Source organism: Peromyscus maniculatus, chromosome 12 (assembly GCF_049852395.1).
Source record: "Peromyscus maniculatus bairdii isolate BWxNUB_F1_BW_parent chromosome 12, HU_Pman_BW_mat_3.1, whole genome shotgun sequence".
NCBI classification, from domain to species: Eukaryota; Metazoa; Chordata; class Mammalia; order Rodentia; family Cricetidae; genus Peromyscus; species Peromyscus maniculatus.
Window position 1 is genome coordinate 65,078,509 of NC_134863.1, and position 15,359 is coordinate 65,093,867.

Here is a 15,359-nt window from a genome sequence, read left to right on the forward strand (position 1 = left end):
TTGGTGAAACTTGCAATTGCTAACCAACAAATACCCTGCAATATTTCCTTATGCTTTCAATGCTACTACAGAGAGGGGCAAGGAAGAAACCCCAAATGAACGGAGGCATATACAAGAGAACATAAGGCTATTTAATAAACTTCCATCATCCCATGTCTTACCTGACTTACTTACATTAAAGTGGTCCATAAAGGAAAGTGATGCTTTTTAGAAAGTGAAACATTTCCAAATTTCCCTGAAAATATTATTCAATGGACATGGCAACAGAAGAAAAACTTCATTTTCACCACAAATGTTTGTGGTTCACCCTTTGCCATGACCACATCTCAGTCTCACATTTTCATGCAAATGGCACAAACAATGTGAGAGGTGAGTACCGACTGCAATCATTTTCTTGGGACCACAGAACTTTAACAGTCTATTCCCGGAGCTTGTTCAGACACTGTGCTGCATCCATGCTACCACTGATGGAGATGGAAATGTGCGCACACACACACACTATTGAGTTCCCTTGTTTTTATTGCGGTAACTTAAAAGCATATTCTTTACTGTCCCCAAAAATTTCCTTAGAAATTGAACCTAATTTTTCATCTCTTATCCCAACCGTATGTGGTACAGAGACTGTAGGCACCACAAGGTATTTTATGTCAATGTCCATGGAAATCTCTCTTGTTCACATATATTTTCAGGTAAATATTTCCAGATAAAGGTGTACTTCAGTTTTACTGAGAAATAAAAATTACATATTTATTTTCTCTCCTTTTTTCAAGTCTCAGCTAATATCTATCTGAAGGAATCACAAAGGAACAGAACTTTTATAAGGATTCCTTCTCTCAGAAATCGTAAATTATGGAAGCACTCAAATGCCCTACTTGAGATCCTTTATAAGATCGGAGAGAAGATAAGATTTTAAGATTCCAGAAAAATGCTTAAATCATCCTTAAAGGATTAGGTCAAATGGCCAAGAGCCAGAGAACTAATTATCCTGACTCATTTGAGAATACCGATTCATGAGTGTGCATGAAATTCTACAATCAGATGCAAAAATTGAATACTCTGTATTTAATCACCACATGTGGCTTTGTATTGCATTACACACTGCCAGAAATGGTTTTGAAGTATATGAGATTTGAATAAGTTCTCAGTCTCATATTCACTACTTTTGGTCAACCCTAAAGTTCATTTTTGAGCATAGAATACACACAAAATTACCACCATTCTCAAAATTCACTAACCCTCTTACAATTGATATGGATTTTTTAAAATTAAATAGTGTGTGTGTGTGTGTGTGTGTGTGTGTGTGTGTGTGTGTGTGTGTGGCAGGGTCATATATGTGACCTGCCAAGGCCAGAAGAGGGCATCAGATCCTTTGAAGCTGGAGTTACTGTGGCTGTGAGCCACCCTATGTGAATGCTGGGAACTGAACTCTAACTAGTCTTCTGAAAGAGAAGCAAGCCTTTCTAAGTACTAAGCTCCAACTCCTGATATGGAATTTTAGAGAGGGAGGGAGAGAGGAGAGAGGAGAGAGGAGAGAGGAGAGAGGAGAGAGGAGAGAGGAGAGAGGAGAGAGGAGAGGGGAGGGGAGAGGAGGGGAGGAGGGGAGAGGAGGGGGGGAGGGGAGGAGGGGAGGAGGGGAGGAGGGGAGGAGAGAGAGAGAGAGAGAGAGAGAGAGAGAGAGAGAGAGAGAGAGAGAGAGAGAGAGAGAGAGAATCACTATTACCTCTTAGCAAAAATTAAGTTAAAAAAATGAGGAGTCAATAACATGGGATTTGCTGCCATTCCTTAATAATTAAAATGTGCTTATTTTGAATCTGTTCATATTAGGCACCAAAGTACTCAAAATTTATTTCTATAAACATGCTCATAATTTAAAAAAATAAAAAAATGATTTATTGCTGATACGTTTCTCATTATAAACCCGACATTAAATATGCATCTCCTTCCAGTGTTCTTGAGGAATCTCTGGAAAAGCTCACTGTGAAGGCTGTTTGTTCTCACAGCAAGTTGTATGTATAGTTCAAGTTCACTTTGAGTAGTTTAAAGATGTCTAAATGTGGGCTGCCTTCTGGATCATGAATCAAGCATTAACCCAGTGAATATTCTGAATAAGTTTTGAGACTTCCTTTCGATCTACATCTTCTAAGGATGACACATATCGGCATTTAGGGACTTAGGAGCAACTTGAAGGTGGAAAATAAGACTTTAAGAAATGCCTCTGGGAGCTGTAGAGTTGGTTTAATGGTTAAGGACATTGGTTGCTCTTCCAGAGGTCCTGAGTTCAACTCTCAGCACCCACATGGCAGCTAACAACTGTCTGTAATTCCAGTTCCAGAGAATCTGACACCTTCAAACCAATGCACATAAAATAAATTTAAATAAATTAATTTTTAAAAAAGGAAATGGCTCTGTATGGCTGTGTTAAAAAGTCTTCCTTGTCAAAAAAGAAAACCAATGAAATACCAAGAACATTTGAAAATGTCTTTCATGTACCAAATTTATATATCCTTCTTGTGGTAGTCTGAAGAAAAATTGGGTATAAATTTGGGAATAGATCTAAAATTGAAGTTGAGTAAATTTCTACGTTATAACGTGATAGTCATTGAAAATGAAAATAGTTAATACCTCCATGGCCCAGTCCTCACCTACAAAATTAAATCACCATTTCTCTTTTCCAAAACTTCCACTAGAAATTGGAGAAGCAAGGTGTTTGAAATAAAATGCCCTAGCTCAAATACAGCTTCAATTCAAGTGGACATGAAGAAAGGGGCAGAGCAGTGTGGCTCTGTCATTACAAAACTTGGGGTTCACCTGTATCGGTTTGAAAATCCTAGAATTACCGACAAGTGTACATTGACCCTTCCTACAAGAGAATGTTCTTTAAATACCAGGAATATATTTTAAATCTCATCTCCAAAACTGAATAAAGCAAAAATTGCATCTCATTGCTACTAAAATTTTCAGTAGCCCACCAGACAAGTACCACATCCACAAATTCTACTGGCAAGTATTCACCAAAGAGAACCCAGTATATACAGAATTCAGAAATAGACACTCAGGCTAGTTAACAGAAACGATAACACGTATTAAAAAACAATAACCAAATTACAAAACTTTCTGTGTCCATTATGATTATAAGCTACTATTATTGAGTCACACAATTTCTAAACCAAGTTAACTTTTAAATACCTATATAATTCTGTTTTTCATAAATAAATCTGTTCTGCTACATATGTACATGCATATATTAAAGAAAAATGAAACAAATAGAAAATAGAAAAATACTGAAGGTATCCAGGAGAAATGCCAATACTGGAATACCTAGATGATCCCATCAATCCTATCCCTCACAGAATGATATGTCTCCCTTTTCATATGAATTCACTTTTCTAATAGCCATAGGATTTCCAAACTGAGAAGAAATACATTCCCTGCAAGTCATCCACTTCAAAGTTATGCTTTTAAACACACCCCCACTACCCCACCCCTCACCCACCCCAACTCCAAAGGTACCAATTTCAGAACAGGGATGAAGTGAATCAATATGGCTTTTAAACTAAATTGCTATCACATGTGAAGCCTGCTTGGGAGCCTGAAGTTCCCTTTAGTGAGCTCTAAGAAAGTACACAGAGAGAAAAAAAAAAAAACAAAACAAAAAAAAAAAAAAAAAAAAACAAAAAAAAAACAGGATACTCCAAGGCAATGTAGGCACACTCCTGGATTCAGGGGGCCACGTTTTCCTGTTGCTTCTTATACCCAAATATCTCTTCCACACCTTTGCTGTCCTATGACTTGACTTGAAAAAGTGGGCATGAAACAAGATAATAGATGTACCAAATGGGTGGCCAGAATTTTTTTTCTGTTGTAAAAGCTTTTTTATCACACACACACACACACACACACACACACACACACACACACATTTAATGCCTACCTTTGAGGACATTTTCTCAATCCCACTTACTCACTTCAGCTGAAATTCCTCCAATTTCTGCTGGGAGATCCAAACCGCCCACCGCCCATTTCTCTAGCCTCAGCTTATGTTGCCACCGCCAAGACCAAGTCCGTCCTTGACTTTGGCAAATAAAAAACAGCTGTGCAACCTCACCAGGTGCAGATCCCTAGTTCAAGACCGCTAAGCAAGCCTCTGAGCTTAACTCACCTGGAGTCTGGTCTAGATGGCAGTCTGCTCCTAGAGGGACTGACAATCTGCCGGGAAACTCTGGCAGCGTCCGCCTGAATTGGGAGCACAGGACAGCTGACAACACCTCCAGGACCTGATGCTCGGAATGAGCCCAGATTTTTGGTTTTCCACTCCCTTCCCAGAGCACTCCTTCCTTCTCTCTGCTCTCCTCCCAGCCTGCCAGTCACCGCGCTCCCTCCTCCCACTTGTGAGGCGAAGCACTTCCCTCCGCCTCTCTCCTTGGCTTTAGTGCGCTGTCCGTGGTGCTAGGGAGGAAGCTCAGGGCTCCTCCCAAGCAGTGGATATTCCCAAGATCTGCCCCCCCCCCCCCCCCCCACAAACAGTAGTCCCAAAAGCAGATCCAAAGAGCCAGGTTGCAGCCACTGGGAAAACGGGCTGGAGGAGCGATTAGAATTAGCTGTAGCCTTGCAGAATCCAACATTCCTTCAATCACACATATGATTGGGCAACTGTTTAAATTATCAGGAACCCCAGCCTCTTCCTAAACATCTCCAGGAATCTGCAAGTACCAAAGAAATAAAGGAGCAATTGTATTCTTCTCTGTGTTTACAGCAGTTTATGTAAAGCAATGCTAACGTTGCTAAACTGTAAGGCTGAAAAGTTCAAGGAGTAGTGAACATTTCAGAATGGGTGCTATTTTGATACATTCCGAGTGTATTTGGCAATGGAATCTGAATCAGCAGGCTTCTAATGATTACCCTGCAGATTCCTGGAGAAAGCAACTGATATACATGGATCATTGGGCTCTTCAACTCATGTCTTAAGACTTTCAGTTAGCTCCTACCACAATTCAGAGGCAGTATTAGTTTCACTACTTTATATTAAAAAAAATGAATAATGAGCCACTTAAAGTCAAAGAGACTCTAAGTTTCAGCTTGTTTAACTGAAATTGGGAGTTTTCATAACCCATATACTGAGTATGATGATTTTATCGTCTAGAAGGCACTGACTAGTTGAGCTAATAATGATAATGAAACTATCAACAAATATGTATCAAATACACAATGAATATTCAGAAAATCTTGAGGTCTGTGAATAAACCTCATAGTGTAAACAAAATATACAAGTCTAGTTTGTGCATGTTAGCCGTATTGAATAATTATAAAAGTACAGCCAGCAGTCAAAATTAGGAAAATAAAAAAAATGTTCAAAATATTCAGCATCTCTGTCCAGCCAAAAGTCAGTTTAGTTTCTGACTCTATAAAGCAAACTGATAGGAACTCTTCCAAGAGACCAGAGTGGACATAATTTTCTTGCAGTGCAAAAGAACTTAGTAAACTATCACATTCATTTCAATGACTAACTAATGTTGAATAAAAATCAATGATAGATTATTTCAACTAACCCATTACACATTAACGCTCACAGGATGATGAAAGTAGCAATAAAAGTAAAGTTTAGTCAAACATAAAGAAATAGCAATTAATGAAGGCAGCATTTGAATGCCTTCCTTCACACACACAAATATATACACACACACACACACATATATATACATACATATATGGTGTGTGTGTGTGTGTGTGTGTGTGTGTGTGTAATTAGTGCTACTCCCACTTAATACACAAAGACTTTTTTTTCTTAACTGAATATTTCTTTTTCTGGCATAATAGTATCATAGCCATCTTTCAATTTTCAGTGTATATGTATCTATAAATCTTCCTCTGATTTGCCTAGTCAAAAGATGCATCTTCATCCTTTTAATATTAATACACCACTTATTCTTATTTGTGATGCTTTTCCTCAGATGTTTTTTAGCTCTGTCCACTTAAAATCTCTCTAATCAGCAGTTAAAGAATAATAGAAATGCAATGCTAATGTTTCATTACTTGAAACAACGTAATTATTTTCCTTAAACTTCATTCCATATACATTTCTTCTCAACAAATAAAAATAAATGTCTAAATGTGATTTTTGCCTCTAAATTTTTATACGTTGTTATCTTAAGCCCAAGACCAGATACTGAAGTGTTTACTAAACTTCACTTATTCATTCTTTGATTTATTAAAATAAATTCTCAAGCAAGGTATTTTCTAGTCCTTTTGCAAGCTTTGATATGTGCAATAGTTTTTGAACTCACAATGGACTGTGAAAGCATGGAGTTCATAGAACAATTGTACAAAACATTTAGCAATCTGCTTGTTCTTAGCTTATGGTTATTGTATATATTCATTTAGGAGACATGAAAAATGTTACAATTCCTTCAGAATAAAAGTCAAGGAGATGAGTGCCTGAAACCACTAAAAAGCAACTCTCAAGAGGCTCTCTGTCTAGGAATAGTACATCTCATTATGGAAATAATGAAAGAAAATTAGAAACTGTGTGGCTGACCTTTGGGCTTTCTGACCTCACCTTCCTTAACAACAAAACTACATCTTTCAAAACCATATACAGCATTAAATTTTCACACAGGATAATATTTTCACACATCTGTTTTTGTTCTACAAAATATTTGTCTAAAGAATTGAATGCCTATACAGGGAAGTGTATTTATCATGCTCCAACTTGGTGGTCACATACATTTCTCTGAAGTCTATTCAGCTTTCGCTCAGTATGATAAAATTACTTGTCTACTTTTACGGATAACAAGCATATAATGACACACTCACCACATATTGAGCTTGCAAAGATTTACCTTTACACCAGAAAATGGAAGATAAAGAAATGAGGGGCAAAGGCACTGGGAAGAATATTGAAGAGGCTGTCATAGTACCTCATATGGAGAAGCTTTCAAAATATTAGGGAAAACATAGAGAGCCAGGCCGAGGCAACTCACACCTGATTATATTATGATCAAGATCTTCTGAAACTGACTTTTATTTAAATATACCATGATATTGTTTGTGGAAAGGTATTTATAACCAGGGTTCAGCATAGTGATAGGAAATAGTAAGAAGTCAGTGAAATCAAACAAAGGTGTGAAAATCAATAAGATTCTAAAAATCTATTCAAATTTCCTAAATGTGTGCACTGTCCATAGCGCTGAAACATGACATAAAACCTTAAAACATGAATCATCACTGTTATTTCTACTCAATGAAGTTCTTCATGCATTTCTCTAAAAAATAAGATGAGCACATACTGGACTCTCGGAAAATAAAATACATGGCACAGACTCAACATTTAGGAAAAGGAGAGACTAGCTCCACCCCATGGGAGTGAATTGTCACCAAAGCATACCTTATAGCATAGCTTATATCTCCCTCACCTGCATGCTAAATTTTTCATGCAGAAGAGAGCTGTAAATACAGTTGGCAGAAGAACTGACACATCTTTAGGCCCCTGCATCATTTTTAATATTCAGCACACATTCACCTGTTTATATTTAAATATGACAAATTCACCTGAAGAGCTACCATACACAAGGAGCGCTGGAGTCATCCTGAAAGCCAGTTCAGCTGAGTGACTCAAACAGAACTGAGCTGGAATGTCACAGATGGAAAGTGTTGCTCAGAAGGGATTTTGCAAAAGAACAGAGCTGAAAGAGTCATTTGGCTTTCAAAGAAGGGAAGCAAGCCCCGGTGAGCTTGATCGCTTAGAAATGGGATTGATGTCTCTTTCCTCAGTTTCTGTGTCTGTAAAAGGAGGACAATGGTGTTTGTGTTTCATATTTTCTAATGGACATTGACATTGTGTATGTAAATAAAGCATACAAAATAGGTCCTACTCCATATATGGCATATTTGTTCACTTTTCCTAGGAGGAAAAAATGAGAACATGTAAATGCAGCAAGCCAGAAGTGGTGTCCCAAAGAAGTGAGATGCGCTCAGGTTCATGACCTATTGGGACAAGATGGCAGGGGAAGGCAGTTTAATGTTACTTCTAGATATTATTTGGGGATAAGTCCCTCTGTACCCTGAACTACTCTTGTACTTTGCCTATATAATGGTTAGTATTTCTCAATTTGTCACATGCATTATGATTCTTTTTATAAATCTTCCCACCTCCTACAAAAATAAGCTGGAAGTGTGATTATTCTTATAAAAGATGTGGATGGATATTGTTCATTACCATGTGTGTGTGTGTGTGTGTAAAATATAAGAAAGACATGAAATTGCCTGTATCTATATAAATCAATATGGGAAACATTTTTAAAAATATAGGTCAAACTTACCTTCTGTCTTTTACAGTAAGTAGAGATCTAGGAATATTATTTTTTTGAGAGACTGAACACGGGAAGATTTAATTTTTCTTTGCTCAATATAATCAGAATAATTTCATCATTGGAAAAAGGATGTCTCATAAAGAAATGGAAATAAGTATTCAAATCTTTAATTCTGTTGAAATTGAAGTATTGATGCAATTCCACTTCTGGCAACATTTGAGACATCAATTGCACCATGTGTGAACAGTGTGGACCGATAGCCTTAGTGTCACCTGGATTTTCTTAGAAATCAGACCTGAGGAGCTAAAATTTGCATTTTGACAAGACTCCAAGTGATTTGTATAAACATTCAAATTTAAAAGCCCTCTTTCAAATCTGCCTTATGGCCTAACAACATCCTCAGTGTAAGAAAAGACCATAATTATGAGAATGTCGAAATATTGTAACTGGCATTAGTAGCCTTATGTGATCTCCCTGAAGTTAAGTTCTTTGTCATCACTTGTCATAATTTTATGAGGTTAAATTAATGTCACTGAGACTCAGAAATCTGTTACTTTCTCAAGGTCATGGAGCTAGGGAATTACAGGCTGTGTCTGTAAACTCAGGATACCTCCTTGAGAAGACCAAGAAGTTTGTTATCACTTTTAGTTAATACACTTACTGCCATTTCCTGAATCTGATTTCCTTTCTATTTTATTAATGTCACTTGTACATGACCAATTTTTAAACCAGTCCAGTAATTTTTTAGAACACAGAATACTAAAGATCAATAATCACAATACAACATATCATCCCTGAGAAACTGTGATGAGATAGCTATAAAAAAATCAAATTCAAAGATGGAACTCTCTTCCTAATTTTTACACAAAGCACTTAGTATAAAAAGTAAGGTAATTTTCTTCTACTTGGGATTTCAGTTTGCATTGCTCAAATGGAATAAGATTATTAAGATGACAAAAGATTCCATAAAGAGCCAACAAGAAAGGAACAAGAATTTCTGTATAACAAAGAAGGAGCATAAACATGTCATATGAATGACATCCATAAGAATCATGGGCTTAGAATTTTGTACTTAGTATTTGGTTCTATTCTGAAATATGATCAAAAAGAAGTGTCTGTACAATTGATTGTGCACTGCAGCATAATAAATCACCATTTTAGGCTCAGAGGTATTTAAAGATTTATGGTCCAGGAAATTTTACTGGATGCTCTTAATCAGTGTTAAGAATGTGATTCTCTAGATAGATAATAGATAGATAGATAGATAGATAGATAGATAGATAGATAGATAGATAGATAGATAGATAGATAGAGACATGCACATATATTCCTAGGTTCCATGCATATAGAATACATTCATGTGTGTGTATCTGTGTGTGTGTATATGTGTGTGTGCATGTGCATTAGTGTGTGTGTGTGTGTGTGTGTGTGTGTGTGTGTGTGTTATGTATTTCTACAAGAAAGACACATTTGGAAAGTTCTTATAATAAAGCTATCAATAATTAATACTTTTATGAAGACAGAAAGAAATAAAAGTTGATATTTTACAAGTCAGACTAGCTTTTTAAATACATAAACTGTGACCTTGAATTTTACACTGTTTCCCTTTCCTGTACTGTTTTCTCCAGGGCAAACTGTGTGATGTTCCTTCTTTAAACCTGTTTCCAGCACAAATTCCATCAATTTCTTGATTTGTAGGCATCAGAGGAATGCAACCTGAGGAAACTAAATATTACAAAGAGATTGAGAAAATGTAAAATATTATTCAGAGTACCATAATTCCATATATTAAAAGACCATGTTATTTACTACCTATAAAATATACTCAATAATCTTAAATGTTCAGTCTAAATATGTAATGCCAAAACTTAATTAAAGAAGACTACTATGTGATTTAAATATATACTAGCCATGCTGCAGCAGATTAACCAGTTAATTAATTTTGCTTTATGAAATCTATAGCATCATTCTTTCAAATTGTATTGATATATTTTCAGTACACTGTGGGTTCTCAGTCCCCAACACAGGGACTAATTTTCCATGTGAACCCTTTGCAACTGTACATAATTACTGTCCTAACGAGACTTGAAAAAATCAATTAGTAGAACTTAGAAAAATATTTGAGGCTACACTTGGAGGATGTATTAGAAATATCTATGATTAGGAACATAAAAATCTAAAACACAAATACCAGATTAAAATTCATGTTTAAAATCCTATGATACAAATGACAATCTCTTTATATTTTGGTGGCCTTCAAATTTACGTATGATTTTTAAACAAATGGATTTCAGTATGTATAATGTGAATCTCTCCAAATAATCAATGATATGAATGAGTAAAAATAATCATATCAGAAGACAGTAGAATGCCATTATTCTCAGAAGATCCTAAAAGGATTACCTTTTTCAAGATATAGGAGAATTTGGCCATGAAAGTATCTTTATCTTTACAGTAATGAGCACATTACATGTTTTAAAAAGCTTTTAAGATAGGTAGAAATGCTTTATTATGTACTCAGAAAAGTGCTATGATGCTATATCTTACCTATTGAGTATATGAAAAAAATTGTCATAATCTTTCTATAGATGATAACATTTTGTAAATACAGAGGAAAAGGACAGTCCCCAGAAATATGGTAGTGGGTTCCATTTTCAATGGCAATATCTCTAAGCACATATTTGCTAGTCAGGTTTATTTGTGCTTTTCATTGATAACAGTCACAGTGGGAAAGCATACTTTACAGGATCAATCTTTGCTTTTCTTGTAGACATTGATGTTTTTCTTTAAAAATCTACTAGCATTGTCATTTCCATGCCTCTTAAAAATAAGAGTAGGTTGAGCTTGGGGAACCCTGCCAAGGAGAATGAGGACGGATGGTAGGAGCCAGAGGGGTCAAGGACACTATAAGACAACTCACAGAAACAACCTGGGTTCATAGATAGGAGCTCACAGAGTCTGAACTGACCACCAGGGAGTCTGCGTGGTCTGACCTAGGCGCTCTGCGTATACGGGACAGATGTGTAGCTTGGTCTTCTTGTGGAAGTCCTACCACTGGGAGCAGAAGCTGTCTCTCATTTTTGCTGGCTTTTGAGACCCTATTCTTCATATTGAGTGGCTTTGTCCAGCCTTCATACAAGGAGAAGTGCTTAGTCTTACTGCAATTTGATATGCCATGTTTTGTTGATATCCATGGGAACCCTACCCTTTTCTGAAAGGAAACAGAAGAGGAGTGAATTACGGTGGTGGGGTGAGGGCAGAAGAAAGGTAGAGCGGGGAGACAGGGGGGAAAGGAGGGAGGGGAAACTGTGGTTGGATGTAAAATAAATCAATTTAAAATAAAAAATATTTCCATGATAAATACAGAATTACTAAAACACTGGTGGTATATATAATTGAGACGCTCTATACTTCAAAACCTGTGTTTATTTTTAAATTAAGCCACTTTTATTCAAATAATTAAATTCTTCTAACATAAATTTTTTAAAAATTATTTCTTAATGAAAATTTTCTACATGCAATACAATGAGTTTTGATCAAGGCCGCCCATTTTTCCCCTTCAGTTTCTCCCCTATGCTCACAACCACTATCCCCGCCCCCAATTACCAATATTCTTGCTTTTCTTCTTTTAATATACTCATGGAGTCAATTTAGTGTTTCCAGTTTGTACATGGATACAGGACCAACTACTGAAGTACTTTCTTGGGGGCCACACACCTCTTCTCAGGGCTCAAAGACCTTTGTAGAGTAGGGGCTGGAAAGACTACAAGACCCAAACACAGCGGTGACAACGGGAAGCTGTTCTCTGGATACACCAAGGTTGCCTGCATGAACTGCCAGTGGCTTCGGGTTAGCTCTTGCCCGTCTGGAAAGTGAGAGGGGCAGAGCAGCTGCTCAGTCTGTTACACTAGAAATAAGCAAAACTAATCAACAAGGGTGAATTTGAACTTTTTCCTAGCGGACCTGCTATGACAGGATTAGTCTTCCAACCACGAGTCCTTGCACACTGAATTCTGAACACAGCCTCGCTTAGTTCTCCAGTTAGCCCAGCAGCCCCTTTGCTCTCCTCGGGTTTCTCAGGGGTATTCCTACCAATGCAACTGGAACTCTGCTTGCTTGGTTTTCATTCTTCCTTTCTCAGTTTATACCTTATCGATCTGTGTCTCTAGTATGGGAATTCACAAGAGATCTTTACACTCCTCTTTTTTCCCAAAAGTAGGCACATTTTTTCCAAACCACATTTAACCCCTCCTGGTAGTCTGATCTGTGCTCTTCTCACTAGCTGGAATTCACTTGTCATATAGTCTTCTTCTAAACAGGGACTGACATGTTGTTACCTCAAGGTGTTTGTTTGTTTGTTTGTTTGTTTGTTTGTTTGTTTTTTCATCTGTAACCTTGTCTTACTATCTGTGACCCTCCCTTATTATGTAGAGCTCTCAGATTTGTCTGGCATACACTGGAGTCAAGGAACAGAAAGTAGAGGGCGGCAGAAAATACAGCCTTCCTTCTTACACACAGACTAACAGAACACAGCTTGGCAAAACTTGACCAACCCAGGGCTCTGAATGCCCTGACTGTTTTTCTACTACATGAGAGTGCTTTTGTGAGGTTGTTCCTTTCCCAGTAGATCATTTGTAGAAAGAGAGAAATCATCTTCAAATCATCTGGAGAGAAGGCTGACAGCAGAGAGAAGATGAAGTTAGAGGAAAAAGGACTCAACTAGAAAAACAAGCAAGCAAAAAGAAAACAAAGCAAACAAACAAACAAACAAAAAAGAAACCAAACAAAATAAAAAAACAAAAGAGACTTTTAACCTTGGTCAGCATCAAATTATATTGCTCCAAGCACTGGTGCTGTTATCTTGATCCAAAGAAATGGAGCATCACTTTAATTCATTGTAGATATACATTCATCTTACTCATCTGGTGAGTAGAACATTCCGGTCATATAGCACTCAGTGTTCTGCTCTTACATGGCTGTGTCCAAGTGGCTGCATATATGGCTGTTAATAAATAATTGAGAAACCCATAAAGATTCATTTTCACATGGGTATATAATGAACAATCACAGTTTTGTAGTCATTTAAATCTTGAAATATTTTTAATTGGTAGAGATAATTAATGTGTCAGTCTCTGTTAATTTATGTAAATGACTACAAATAGAACTTGTTATTAGAAAAGAGGATTTAGAAAACATCTGTGAACTGCACAGTCTTGTAATAGATTGCCATCTTCCAAGACCTTTGATGTCTAGGGCAACTTAAAATATTATTTTTCACATATCATCATAGATTAATCCCCCCTTTTGAAATCTTACAAAGCCCCGTTAGTCCATTATGAAATAAAAATCAATATCAAATTGAGTCAGAACGAACCTGAGTCAAATGGTCAGGATCCATCAGTTAAGTACCCTCTGACTTCCTAAAGCTGCTTTTTACAAAAGAGCATCATTAACCTAATAATGCAACAATGTTAATGCTAAGATATATTGAATGGATCTTATTAACTCACACTCTTGTCTTAACTCATCTGATTTTTAGTATCATAGAGAATAATATCAATACAAAGCCTTCAATAAATACACATTTAAATGCTTTTCATGTAGAAATATTAATGAATTCCAAAAATCTGAAATACAAAATGCTTTGATAGCTGAAAGTTCTGAGTGCTGTGATTATATCACAAAGGGAAAATCCTGTTTCTAATCTTGTCAAGGTACAGGAAAGACAGAGACACTCTAAACTCTAAATATACTGATTAAGGGGCCCAATAAGATGGCTCAGCAGATAAGAACATTTTCTGCCAACCCTGATGACCTGAATTTGAACCCTGGAACCTACATAATGGAAGCTCAGAACTGAGGCCTACAGAATGTCCTCCAGCATTCACAAGTGCACTGTGGTAGTTACACACATATACACAAAGGCTAAATAAAATACCATCAGGTGCCATGTTTCTGTGTATATGAGCCATTAATAACTTGAGTTTTGATATGGATCTCAGCCCAGAGATATCTCACTATGTATATGAAAATATTTTAATATCTGTAATGTCTTATCCCAAGCATTTTGGATTAGAGATATTCGATTCCTAATGTAGTAACAGGATTCCCTCTTCTGAATACCACAATCAAGTTCTAAAGTCTGAAAGTTTCCTGTCTTTCATTTTTGAATTTTATTCTTTCTATATATTTTAGTCTCTTATGTAGAAATAGCTCAAGGATCCTGATTCAAGTCTGTACTTCCATTCTTCCTTTGTAGGATTTATATTTCACGTCCCTTCATCTACAGACCCATTCTATTTTAAGACTGTTGGAGTATTTAATATCCACTTGATCACATGGTTTTTACAGATTTTAAGAAAGTAAATGATATGCCACATGGTCTTGAATGCTTTTCTATGACAACAACAATAAACCATGACCAAGGCAACTTATCAAAGAACACATTTAATTGAGGGCTCACGGTTCCAGAGGTTAGAGTTCATGACACCAATGGTGGGGAGAATAGCAATGTTATGCAGACAAAGCATTGGAACCATATCAATGGTTTATATCCGATCCCCTAGCATATTGGTGAAATTATTAAGGCCACGCCACGTAGCTAAAAGGGAGGTTTATTAGTGGCGTAACTTACAAATGAAGGGATAGGCAGGTTACAGGGTCTGGGGAAGATGTAGCGCAGTCCGGCGATGTTCTCTGGAGAACTCTGCTCAGTTCACCTCCATCATCCAGGGTCCAGGCACCAAGAGAAGGCGGTGCATCCGGATCTCAGGTCTTCAGGGCCCTCTCTTGGCCCTGCCTTGTAGGCATGACAGTGATTGAAGCCTCAATGGGGGTTGGAACTTCCAGATCAAAGCTGGAATGGCTACCCACTACACTAGCAGGAGAGAGAGAGAGAGAGAGAGAGAGAGAGAGAGAGAGAGAGAGAGAGAGAGAGAGAGAGAGAATTGGGAATCATGGACTTTTAAAACCCTCAAAGCATTCCCCTCCCCCTTTCCAAATAGCTCCAACAACAACTGGAACAACTGGGACCAAGCCTTCCAATATATGGCT